Source organism: Chiloscyllium punctatum, chromosome 12, assembly GCF_047496795.1.
Source record: "Chiloscyllium punctatum isolate Juve2018m chromosome 12, sChiPun1.3, whole genome shotgun sequence".
Taxonomy (NCBI): Eukaryota; Metazoa; Chordata; class Chondrichthyes; order Orectolobiformes; family Hemiscylliidae; genus Chiloscyllium; species Chiloscyllium punctatum.
In genome coordinates, this window is record NC_092750.1 from 680,933 (window position 1) to 695,090 (window position 14,158).

Here is a 14,158-nt window from a genome sequence, read left to right on the forward strand (position 1 = left end):
GTCAAACAATAATGAAAGTTTCTAAAGATCTAGTAAACAAAGATAACTTCTTCAAAAAGATGGCTGGATTCTGAAAATGGTATTGTTCTTTACTCTGTAAAGTATCTCACTGGTTGGAATGAAGTGAGTGATTTTGGAGATTGGATATGAAGTGGATTACAACAGCCTTTTGCCACACAATTCAATGCTCTGCAATCTTACTGTAGACTAGCCAGAAATTATAATGATTCAACATTCCTTTGGTATAAACCTAACCAGCTCTAGGTCTATTGCCAATTATTTTCAATCTCTGCCATCTCATTGCCAACCTTTAAACAACTGAATGTCTCTGCTTAAGTACATCCTCAAAACCCTTAATGATTTTCAGCATCTTTATCAAGTTTCCTCCTTAACCTTCTCTGCTCAAGAGAACAATCCTAGCATCTACACTGTCAACAAAACTTAGCTCCTTCATTTGGGTACTTTTGTAGCTAAACTTTTTTGCACTGCCCCTTGACATTCAATGGTATTACTATCACAATTCTCCCTCTACCAACACCCTGGAGAATACCATTGACCAGAAATTCAAATGGACTCACCACATAAACAGTGGCTACAAGAGCAGGTCAGAGACAAGGAATACTGCAGCAAGTAACTCCTCTCCTGACTCACCAGTGTCCGTCCACCATCTACAGGGCACAAGTCAGGAGTGTGATGGAATATTCTCCACTTGCCCGAATGGGTGCAGCTCGAAAAACCTGACACCATCCAGGACAAAGCAGCCGCCTGATTGGCACTACATCCACAAGCATCCACCCCTCCACCACCAACATTCAGTAGCAGTAGTGTATGCCATATACAAGATGCACTGCAGAACTTCAAAAGATCCTCAGACAGCATCTTCCAAACCCACGACTGCTTCAATGTAGAAGGACAAGGGCAGTAGATACATGGGCATGTTCCCCTCCGAGTCACCCACATCCCAACATGGAAATATATTGCTGCTCCTTCAGTGTCGCCGGGTTAAAGTACAGCAACTCCCTTCCGAAGCGCTTTATAAGCCTCCTTACAGCAATAGACTGCAGCTTAGTGTAAGAAGGCAGTTCACTACCACATTCTCAAGGGCAACTATGGATGGGCAATAAATATTGGCCCAGCCAGAGATGCCCATATCCCACAAGTGAATAAAAGAAATCAACAATTTCATGCTTTCAGGAAATATTTCCTTCAAATGCTGCAATTATGTCACATCTGATGGTGTCAAAGGTTAAATTGTAATTAACAATCAGGGTGTCTGCCCCAAGGAGAGGTAAAACCAATCATAGGGAGCATTAAATCTTCACTATCTTCATCGGGCAGGGAGTGCATTGATTGCACTGTGTTATGGACTAGGCCAGACCACTCAAAACATTCCTAAGCAGGCAGCCCTAGACCATAACTTTGCAATTTGTTTCAGTAAGTATACAGTGAAAATTACCCTGAGTAAGATAGCTAGGTTGACTAATTTTAAAACATAAAATTTTAAATCATAGATTTTAAAACATAAAAAAAGTTATTCACAAAAATTAGACAATGAAATACAAAGAACAGAATAAAGAACCCCTACAGAACTCCACCTATCCAAATAGGCTTAATTATGCTGTTCAGAATACACAAACCAGTCCCAATAAGCAACTCCCTTTAAAAACCAGTATAAATGGAACACATGCTTATAGGTTGAAGTTGAAGAGCAGAAAGGAGAGAGAGCTTCCACACAGCTCTCAGTTCAAAACTGAACTAATACTACTCAGCTCAGCTAGCTAAAGAGCTGACCACTCCCCTCTCTTTATACAGGTCACTTCCTGCTTGGCACACCTTCCTCATTCCTGAAGAAAGACTTATGCCCGAAACGTCGATTCTCCTGCTCCTTTGATGCTGTCTGATGTGCTGTGCTTTTCCAGCAACATATTTTTCAGTTCTGATCTCCAGCATCTGCAGTCCTCACTTTCTCCCACTTCAGCCTGAAGTCTCAGCTGTTTACATATAAACAACAGCCCTCTCAAAATCCTTTTCATCTCTGTCCCAAACCAGTCTGATCGGAGTCCGGTCCAGTTTATTGCCCCTCTGAGTCTTCTTGAGCCAAGGAACAGCTTTTAGAAAAAAAGGGGCTGACTTTGTGACAACTGGGATGCCTCCACAGTGCACAATCTGTCAGAAGAGGTGATGGTCTAGTGGTATTAATGCTGGACTGTTAAACCAGAAACTCAGCTAAACGTCTGCAGACAAAAACAAAAAGTTGCTGGAAAAAACACCAACAGGTCTGGCAACATTTGTAGAGAGAAAGCACACAGTTAATATTTCACATCCAGAGACTCTCCTTCAGAAGGATAGAGTTTCAGTTGAATATAAAGATGATATATTTTTATTTTTGTGTATTTTTAATTGCGATTGAAATGAGAAAAGAATTGTTTCAAAACAAGGAATTGCAAAGATTGTTGCTTGATTTGAAAGCAGGTAACCGGACACCGCTTGTGAGTACTGTTTGCACAGCTATGGCTTAATGCAGGGGTTACAGCCATTACCCTGAGGATCTCCTGCAGAAATGTTCAAGAGCTGAAATATTTGATCTCCAATAACCGTGACCATCTTCCTGTGTGCCAGGTATGACTCCAACCAGATATTTCATTAAGTGAAGTCACTGTTCTGACCACTCTGCCTCATCATACGCGAACCAGCACAAGGGGTTCCGCTTGATCTGATAAATAAAAGATTATCAAGATGAAAATCTCACATGGTGTCTCTCTTTCTGCAGAAGCTGCAAGAGCTGCTGAACATTTTTAGCACCTTCTGTTTTTATTTTAAATGGACTTCATTGGTTGTAAACGTAGTGGGATGTTGTGAGGTTTGAAAGGTACAATATAAATGCTATATTAATAAAGAGGTTTATGGTTCTGCCCATTCTCTTGAGTAAAGAGAGGAGAAATATAGAAAACAGGAACAGGAGAAGGTCATTCAACCCTGGAGCCTGTTCTCCCATTCACCATGACCATGGCTGATCATCGAACTCACTGCTCCAATCCCATCCTCTCGCCATGTCTCTTGACCCCTTTAGCCACAAGAGTTATATTTAACTTCTTCTTGAAAACAGAAGTTTTCTTTGTCTAGTTCTGTTAGAAGTTTATAGGTTTCTATGATATCTGCCCTCATTATTTTGAAGTCTCACAAATACAATCCTAACCACTCAGCTCCTGACCTTGGTCCAAACATGAACAGAAGAGCTGAATTCCAGAGGTGGATGAGAGTGACAGCCCTCGACTGTCCCAAGACTGCATTTGACAGAGTGTGGCTTCGAGGAACCCTGGCAAAACTGGAATCAATGTGTAAGGGTGCCTGACCACCACCCCCCCGCCACTGGTTGGAATCAAACCTGATACATAGGAAGAGTTGTGGTTGTTGAAGGTCAGTCATCTCAGCTCCAGGACATCTCTACAGGAGTTCCTCAGGTTAGTGTCCTAGATTCTGGATTAGTGCTGGAAGAGCACTGCAGTTCAGGCAGCATACAAGGAGATTCAAAATCATCGTTTCGGGCAAAAGCCCTTCATCAGGAGTAAAGCGTGGAGAGATAAGCTAGAGGAGGGTGGGTGTGGGGAGAAAGTAGCATAAAGTACAATGGGTGAGTGGGGGAGGGGATGAAGGTGATAGGTCAGGGAGGAGAGGGTGGAGTGGATAGGTGGAAAAGGAGATAGGCAGATAGGACAAGTCCGGACAAGTCATGGGGACAGTTACTGAGCTGGAAGTTTAGAACGAGGGTGAGGTGGGGGAAGGGGAAATGAGAAAACTGCTGAAGTCCACATTGATGCCCTGGGATTGAAGTGTTCCGAGGCGGAAGATGAGGCGTTCTTCCTCCAGGCGTCTGGTGGTGAGGGAGCGGTGGTGAAGGAGGCCCAGGACCTCCATGTCCTCGGCAGAGTGGGAGGGGGAGTTGAAATGTTGGGCCACGGGGCGGTGTGGTTGATTGGTGCGGGTGTCCCGGAGATGTTCCCTAAAGCGCTCTGCTAGGAGGCGCCCAGTCTCCCCAATGTAGAGGAGACCGCAACGGGAGCAACAGATACAATAAATGATATTAGTGGATGTGCAAGTAAAACTTTGATGGATGTGGAAGGCTCCTTTAGGGCCTTGGATAGAGGTGAGGGAAGAGGTGTGGGTGCAGGTTTTACAGTTCCTGCGGTGGCAGGGGAAAGTGCCAGGATGGGAGGATGGGTTGTAGGAGGGCGCGGATCTGACCAGGTAGTCACAGAAGGAACAGTCTTTGCGGAAGGCAGAAAGGGATGGGGAGGAAAATATATCCCTAGTAGTGGGGTCTGTTTGGAGGTGGCGGAAATGTCGGCGGATGATTTGGTTTATGCGAAGGTTGGTAGGGTGGAAGGTGAGCACCAGGGGTGTTCTGTCCTTGTTACGGTTGGAGGGGTGGGGTCTGAGGGTGGAGGTACAGGACGTAGACGAGATGCATTGGAGGGCATCGTTAACCACGTGGGAAGGGAAATTGTGGTCTCTAAAGAAGGAGGCCATCTGGTGTGTTCTGTGGTGGAACTGGCCCTCCTGGGAGCAGATACGGTGGAGGCAGAGGAATTGGGAATACGGGATGGCATTTTTGCAAGAAGTAGGGTGGGAAGAGGTGTAATCCAGGTAGCTGTGGGAGTCGGTGAGTTTGTAAAAAATGTCAGTGTCAAGTCGGTCATCATTAATGGAGATGGGGAGGTCCAGGAAGGGGAGAGAGGTAGAACATAGAACATAGAACATAGAAGAATACAGCGCAGTACAGGCCCTTCGGCCCTCGATGTTGCGCCGATCAAAGCCCACCTAACCTACACTAACCCACTATCCTCCATATACCTATCCAATGCCCGCTTAAATACCCATAAAGAGGGAGAGTCCACTACTGCTACTGGCAGGGCATTCCATGAACTTACGACTCGCGGAGTGAAGAACCTACCCCTAACATCAGTCCTATATCTACCCCCCCTTAATTTAAAGCTATGCCCCCTTGTAATAGCTGACTCCATACGTGGAAAAAGGTTCTCACTGTCAACCCTATCTAACCCCCTAATCATCTTGTACACCTCTATCAAATCACCCCTAAACCTTCTTTTCTCCAAAGAAAACAACCCCAAGTGCCTCAGCCTTTCCTCATAGGATCTTCCTACCATACCAGGCAACATCCTGGTAAACTTCCTCTGCACCCGTTCCAGTGCCTCCACATCCTTCCTATAGTATGGCGACCAAAACTGCACACAATATTCCAGATGCGGCCGCACCAGAGTCTTATACAACTGCAGCATGACCTCAGGACTCCGGAACTCAATTCCTCTACCAATAAAAGCCAGTACGCCATATGCCTTCTTCACTGCACTATTTACCTGGGTGGCAACTTTCAGAGATCTGTGTACATGGACACCAAGATCCCTCTGCTCTTCCACACTACCAAGTAGTCTACCATTAGCCCAGTAATCCATCTTTTTATTACTCTTACCAAAGTGAATCACTTCACACTTAGCTACATTGAACTCCATTTGCCACCTTTCTGCCCAGCTCTGCAGCTTCTCTATATCCCGCTGTAACCTGCCATATCCTTCCTCACTGTCTACAACTCCTCCGACTTTCGTATCATCCGCAAACTTGCTCACCCAACCTTCTAACCCTTCCTCCAGGTCATTTATAAAAATGACAAACAGCAATGGTCCCAAAACAGATCCTTGCGGAACACCGCTAGTGACGGCACTCCAAGATGAACCTTTGCCATCAACTACTACCCTCTGTCTTCTTCCAGAGAGCCAATTCCTAATCCAAACCTCCAACTCACCCTCAATGCCATATCTCTGTATTTTCTGCAGTAGCCTACCATGGGGGACCTTATCAAACGCCTTACTAAAATCCATATATACCACATCTACCGCTTTCCCCTCATCTACCTCCTTCGTCACCTTCTCAAAGAATTCAATAAGGTTTGTGAGGCACGACCTGCCCTTCACAAAACCATGCTGACTATATCAGAGATGGTCCAGGTAAATGTAAGGTCAGGGTGGAATGTGTTGGTGAAGTTGATGAATTGCTCAACCTCCTCACGGGAGCATGAGGTGGTGCCGATGTAGTCATCAATGTAGCGGAGGAAGAGGTGGGGAGTGGTGCCGGTGTAATTATGGAAGATCAACTGCTCTACGTAGCCAACAAAGAGACAGGCATAGCTGGGGCCCATATGTGTGCCCATGGCTACCCCTTTGGTCTGACTAAATTAAAGAAAAGACTCAATCACTGTTGTGGTTCTGTTCGCTGAGCTGGGAATTTGTGTTGCAGACGTTTCGTCCCCTGTCTAGGTGACATCCTCAGTGCTTGGGAGCCTCCTGTGAAGCGCTTCTGTGATGTTTCCTCCGGCATTTATAGTGGTTTGAATCTGCCGCTTCCGGTTGTCAGTTACAGCTGGAACTGACAACCGGAAGCGGCAGATTCAAACCACTATAAATAATAATAATCTGCCTTCCGGTTTTGGCTCTCAAACTGGCTAACCTCACATTGATCCACATTAAACTGCATCTGCCATGCATTAACTCACTAACCTCCGCCTGTCCCCATCACACTGAAACATCTCTGCATCCTCCTTACAGCTCACCCTCCCTCCCATCTTTGTGTCATCTGAAAATGTGGGGATATTACATTTAGTTCCCTCATCATTAATATATGAATAACTGGAATCTTCGCACTGACCCCTACAGTACTTCACTAGTCCCTGCCTGCCATTCATTCCTCCTCTTCATTTCCTGTGTGCCAATCATCTTAATACACTAAGCTCAATCCCCACAGAAAAGTTACAGCACAGAATAAGACCATTCAGCCCATCAAGTCTGTGCTAGTTGAATGAATTAGCCACTCATTCTCACCCCACTTCCCAGCCCCAGTTCAGACCCTTGCTGGTTTCAGCATGTCAGGAGCTAATCCAGGTTCCTCTTGAGTTAGGGTTTCCCCTTCAAATACCAAAAGGGGTAGTGAATTCCACACACATACCATCCTCTGGGTGAAACTGGCTTTCCTCACATCTCCTCTAATCCTTCCACTAATCCTGTAAATCAGTGCCTGGTGGTTACTGATCTCCCTGCCAGGAGGAAACGGGTTTCCCCGTACACATTATCCAAGCTCTTTAGTATTTTCCAAACCTCGATTAGGTCTCCCCTATTCCAAGGACAATAACCCCAGCCTACTCAATCTTTCCATATAGTTGCAATTTTCAAACTTTTGCAGCATTCTGATAAATCTCCTCTGCACACTCTCCAAGACAACTATCTCCTTCCTGTAACGTGGTGATCACAACTGCAGAAAAAAACTCTAGCTATGTATTAACCAGTTCCAGCAATACCCTCCCGCTTGTGTATTCATTTCCTCACCCAATGAAGGTAGACAACCCATAGCTGTCTTTACCATCTGACTGATGTTCCACAGACCTATAACCATAGAAATGCAAAACCATGCAAAGGGTTTATTGTAAATTTGTTTCACATAAACACCAACTTCACCTCCTGGATCCTTCCTCCCACACACACCAACAACCAACCCACTCCCCACCACACTCCCCAGGTCTTTTCCTTCCCACAACCAAACCACAGGAAAACCCAGCTTTTTTTGTTCAGCCCGAAAACTTTTAGCAAACATTTAGCAAATTACTTAAATAACAAATTACAACGCTAAAGATCCCAACTCCTTATTTTTAATCAATTCATTAGTGATTTCTGGAGCAGATCAGACTTGAACCTAAGACACCAGACTACGAGACAGGGACACTACCACTATGACACAATGCCCAAAAGACACAGCTGTTCTTTTCATAATATGTGCCTGATTGGGCAGAGTATTCAATGACTTCAATTGAGCAGCCTACTCAGTCACTGACTTGACTATAATCGACTTACTGCTTCATTCATATCGTGCACTGGCCCCTGCTGGAGGTTCAGCTGAACCTCTCCTCCTTCTAGATATTTTTAAGCACAATTTTTAAATGGTCACTCCTCATAAAAATATATATATAAACAGAAGCACTACAGTCCATTTGCCATTTAATAATCAATAAAGCCTGAGAATTACCAGAATATTAGCTGCACTTTCAGCAGTTGCTCAGCTGGACCACTGCCCAATCTTCCATCTTTTAACTTTCTGGCTGACATACACTTATAGAGTCATAGAGATGTACAGCATGGAAGCAGATCTTTCAGTCCAACCTGTCCATGCCAACCAGATATCCCAATCCAATCTAGTCTCACCTGCCAGCACCTGGCCCATATCCCTCTAAACCCTTCCTACTCATATACCCATCCAGATGCCTTTTAAATGTTGTAATTGTACCAGCCTCCACCACTTCCTCTGGCAGCTCATTCCATACACGTACCACCCTCTGGGTGAAAAAATTGCCCCTTAGGTCTCTTTTATATATTTCCCCTCTCACCCTAGACCTATGTCCTCTCGTTCTGGACTCCCCCACCCCAGGGAAAACAGCCCCAGCCTGTTCAGTCTCTCCCTATAGCTCAAATCCTCCAACCCTGGCAACATCCTTGTAAATCTTTTCTGAACCCTTTCAAGTTCCACAAGATCTTTCCGATAGGAAGGAGACCAGAATTGCACGCAATATTCCAACAGTGACCTAACCAATGTCCTGTACAGCTGCAACATGACCTCCCAACTCCTGTACTCATACACCGACCAATAAAGGAAAGCATCACAACACTCTCATATTATGAAGGACTTTGCAACCCCCCACCCACCCCACCCACCCACGACCTTAAACACTTTTTAAATCAAGCTGTTTAGAGATATTAGGACATCTCTGGAGCAGGTGGGACTGGCTCAGAGGAAGGGAGAATCACCTGTTGCCTGGATTGAGGGACCACAGAATTATAGATATAAATTCCACTGAGCATCAACCGCACTCAATCAAATGTGGAGCTGTTCTGATATACCCTTGGTGGCTCTTGTGTAGTGCCCTTGCTTCTGAGCCAATATACTAATTCTGTAAGTAATTCTAGCATCCTCATCTAATGCTGTGCCAATATTACAACTGACAAAATGTTTGTGCAACTTGAACTTGTACATTAAAGTTTTGTGATGAAAACAACATTCTGACTTTAACATCTCTTGATTCTCTTTGGAAATGGAGAAAGAAACAGTGGGTAAGACAAAAATCAAGTGCAAATCATGATGGAGTTTTATTTCACAGGGGCCACTGGCAGTCACATCATTTAGGCAACGTCACTGGTTTAAAAAAAAATCAAAATCAACACAGATCACACTGCCCCAAAGCAGTGGATCAGCTGCTTCAGACAAAAGGGAGTATGGCAGATGCTGGCGATTAAAGTCAAGAAGTGTGGTACTGGAAAAGCACAGCAAGCCAAGCAACATCCGAGGAGCCGGAAAATCGACATTTTGGGCAAAAGCCCTTCATCAGGAATGAGGCTAGGAGCCTTGGGGGGTTTCAGCTGCTTCAATCAAAGCAAGGAATTTCTACCAAATACTGTGTATTCCCCTTCTGAGGCAACAAAACACTTACCTTTTCAGTTCTGCATTGAAGCTCTGCTTGAAGCTTACTCAGGGTTGATCATCAGGAAAGACTAGAAATTTCTCAACCCAGTGGGGTGAGGTGTGTATTCCTGCACACAGTATGATGAATGGCTTATTAGCAGCATGAAATATTAAACATCAGCTGATTAATATTTTCAATGCCACCTTCCTACTTTTTAAAACTTGTGTGAACATGTTATGCTTTAACAACTCCAAATTTGGAGGTTGTTCTTTATTCCCCAATGGTTTAAAAGAATCCTTTGCAGCAAGAATAGAATAAACAATCACCACACCGACAGACAGAATGAGAGAAAGATGAGAGTGTGGCTTGAGAAAGTATAGACAGGTGAGGGATGAGAAGGGATATATAGAAATTGCAAAAAAGCATCCTGATCAGACATATGGGCACGTAAGCTCAGCCAACATGTCAGGTAATTGCCTGGCAGATGAAGGCCCATCCCTAGTTGCCCCTTGAAAAGGTGGGGGTGAACTCCCTCCTTCAACCGCTGCAGTCCATGTGCTGTAGATAGACCCACAATGCCCTAAGGGAGAGAATTCCAGGATTTTGACCCAGTGACACTGAAAAAACAGTAATATATTTCCAAGTCAGAATGGTGAGTGGTTTGGAGGGGAACTTGCATGTATCTGGATGAAAGTTGTCATGCATTTTGAAGGTGCAGTCTCAGGAGTGTTGGTGAATTTCCGCAGTCTCTTGAGCATCGATGGTGGAGGCAGTGGATGTGCGGTCAGCCAAGCAGGTTGTTTTGTCTTGGATGGAGTCAGGCTTCAAGGGTTGCTGGAGATGTTTGCCAACCAGCAAGTGGGGAATATTCCATCACACTCCAGACTGGTGTCTCGTAGATGGTTGACAGGAATCAGGAGTCAGGAGGTGTGCTACTTGTTGCAGTATTCCAAGCTTCTGAGCTGCTCTTGTAGCCACTGTTTTGATACGTGGAATCCCATTATATTTCTGGTCAATGGTAACCCCAAGGATGTTGCTAGTGGGAGATTCAGTGATGGCGTTGCCAATGAATGTCAAAGGGTAGTGGTTAGATTGTCTGTTATTGGTGATGGTCACAGCCTGGCATTTGTGTGGTGTAAATGTTACTTGCCGCTTGTCAGCCCAAGCCTGGATATTGGAACCTAAACTGAACACAGAACATTGAACATTCCAGCGCAGGACAAGCCCTTTGCCCTCAATGTTGCGCTGACCTGTGGAGCCAATCTGAAGCCTTTCTCTCCTATTCCATTTTCATCCATATGCTAATGACCATTTAAATGCCCTTAATCTTGATGAGTCTACTACTTTTGCAGGCACTGCGTTTCATGCCCCTACTACTCTGAGTAAAGAAACTACCTCTGACATCTGTCCTATATCTATCATCACACAATATAAAGCTATGTCCTCTCATGCTAGCCATCACCATCTGAGGAAAGAGGCTCTCACTGTCCACCCTATCTAACCCTCTGATTATCTTATATGTCTCAATTAAGTCACCTCTCAACCTTCTTCTCTCTAACAAAAACAGCCTCAAGTCCCTCAGCCTTTCCTCATAAGCCCTTCCCTCCATACCAGGCAGCATCTGAGTAAATCTCCTCTGAACCCTTTCCAAAGCTTCCACATCCTTCCTATAATGTGGTGACCAGAACTGTACACAATACAGTTGAAGGAGCAGTGCTCCAAAAGATAGTGCTTCCAAATAAACCTGTTGGACTATAATCTAGTGTTGTGTGATTTTAAACTTTGCACACCCTGGTCCAACACTGGCACCTCCAAATCAAGAATCTTACCATGAGCCAAGTACTCTTTATTCCTGTTGCACTTTTCAAAGTGAATCATCTCACTTTTCCTGCATTAAACTCCATTTGCCACCTCTCAGCCCAGCTCTGCAGCTTATCTATGTCTCTCTGTAACCTGCAAAATCCTTGAGCACTATCCACAACTCCACTGACTTTAGTGTCATCCACAAATTTACTAACCAATCCTTCTCCGCCCTCATCCAGGTCATTTATAAAAATGGCAAACAACAGAGGCCCCAAAACAGATGCCAATGAGTTCTCATGTCGCCTCCTGGCTCTTCTTAGCTCTCTTTTTTTTAGATTACTTAGTGTGGAAACAGGCCCTTTGGCCCAACAAGTCCACATCAACCCGCCGAAGCTCAACCCACCCAGACCCATTCCCCTACATTTACCCCTTCATCTAACACTACAGGCAATTTAGCATGGCCAATTCACCTAACCTGCACATCTTTGGACTGTGGGCGGAAACCGGAGCACCCGGGGGAAACCCACACAGACACGGGGAGAATGTGCAAACTCCACACAGTCAGTCGCCTGAGGCGGGAACTGAACCCGGGTCTCTGGCACTGAGGCAGCAGTTTAGGTCTCTTTAGAACATAGAACATAGAAAAATACAGCGCAGTACAGGCCCTTCGGCCCTCGATGTTGCACCAAACGAAGCCTACCTAACCTACACCAGCCCAATAACCTCCATATGCTTGTCCAATGCCCGCTTAAATGACCATAAAGAGGGAGAGTCCACCACTGCTACTGGCAGGGCATTCCATGAACTCACAACCCGCTGAGTAAAAAAATCTACCCCTAACATCTGTCCTATACCTACCACCCCTTAATTTAAAGCTGTGTCGCCTAGTAACAGCTGACTTCATTAGCGGAAAAAGGTTCTCACTGTCAACCTTATCTAAACCCCTAATCATCTTGTACACCTCTATCAAATCTCCCCTAAACCTTCTTTTCTCCAATGAGAAAAGCCCCAAGTGCCTCAGCCTTTCCTCATACGATCTTCCTACCATGCCAGGCAACATCCTGGTAAACCTCCTCTGCACTTGTTCCAATGCCTCCACATCCTTCCTATAATATGGTGACCAAAACTGCACACAATACTCCAGATGAGGCCGCACCAGAGTCTTATACAACTGCAACATGACCTCAGGACTCCGGAATGCAATTCCTCTACCAATAAAGCCCAGTACACCATATACCTTCTTCACAGCACAATGTACCTGGGTGGCAACTTTCAAAGATCTATGTACATGGACACCAAGATCCCTCTGCTCATCCACACTGCCAAGTAGCCTACCATTAGCCCAGTAAATCAATCTTCTTGTTACTCCTACCAAGGTGAATGACTTCACACTTAGCTACATTGAATTCCATTTGCCACCTTTCTGCCCAGCTCTGCAACTTATCTATATCCCGCTGTAACCTGCCACATCCTTAAGACATAGGAGTGGAAGTAAGGCCAATTGGCCCATCGAGTCCACTCCGCCATTCAATCATGGCTGATGCGCATTTCAGCTCCACTTGCCAGCGTTCTCCCCGTAGCCCTTAATTCCTCTAGACAACAAGAATCTATCAATCTCGGCCTTGAAGACATTTAGCGTCCCGGCCTCCACTGCACTCCGTGGCAATGAATTCCACAGGCCCACCACTCTCTGGCTGAAGAAATGTCTCCACATTTCCGTTCTGAATTTACCCCCTCTAATTCTAAGGCTGTGTCCACGGGTCCTAGTCTCCCCACCTAACGGAAACAATTTCCTAGCATCCACCCTTTCCAAGCCATGTATTATCTTGTACGTCTCTATCAAGTCTCCCCTTAATCTTCTAAACTCCAATGAATACAATCCCAGTATCCTCAGCCGTTCCTCATATGCTAGACCTGTCATTCCAGGGATCATCCGTGTGAATCTCCGCTGGACACGTTCCAGTGCCAGTATGTCCTTCCTGAGGTGTGGGGACCAAAACTGGACACAGTACTCCAAATGGGGCCTAACCAGAGCTTTATAAAGTCTTAGTAGTACATCTCTGCTTTTATATTCCAACCCTCTTGAGATAAGAGACAACATTGCATTCGCTTTCTTAATCACAGACTCAACCTGCATGTTTACCTTTAGAGAATCCTCGACTAGCACACCCAGATCCCTTTGTGCTTTGGCTTTATTAAGTTTCTCACCATTTAGAAAGTAGTCCATGCTTTTATTCTTTTTGCCAAAGTGCAAGACCTCGCACTTGCTCACGTTAAATTCCATCAGCCATTTCCTGGACCACTCTCCCAACCTGTCTAGATCCTTCTGTAGCCTCCCCACTTCCTCAGTACTACCTGCCTGTCCACCTAACTTCGTATCATCGGCAAACTTCGCTAGAATGCCCCCGGTTCCCTCATCCAAATCATTAATATATAATGCGAACAGCTGTGGCCCCAGCACCGAACCCTGCGGGACACCGCTCGTCACCGGCTGCCATTCTGAAAAAGAACCTTTTATCCCAACTCTCTGCCTTCTGTTAGATAGCCAATCCTCAATCCATCCCAGCAGCTCACCTCGAACACCATGGGCCCTCACCTTGCTCAGCAGCCTCCCGTGTGGCACCTTATCAAAGGCCTTTTGAAAATCCAGATAGACCACATCCACTGGGTGTCCACAACTCCACCGACTTTCGTGTCATCCGCAAACTTGCTCACCCAGCCTTCAAGCCCCTCCTCCAGGTCATTCATAAAAATGACAAACAGCAATGGTCCCAAAACAGATCCTTGTGGAACACCGCTAGTAACTGCACTCCAAGATGAACCTATACCATCAACTACTAC

General features: G+C 45.3%; 1 protein-coding gene across 5 annotated transcripts in view; it reads right to left on the reverse strand.

The window, feature by feature from the left end:
- LOC140483535 (6-phosphofructo-2-kinase/fructose-2,6-bisphosphatase 4) overlaps window positions 1-14,158 on the reverse strand; it is a 181,090-nt gene that overhangs the window by 94,648 nt on the left and 72,284 nt on the right. The gene's annotated exons all lie outside the window — the stretch shown is intronic.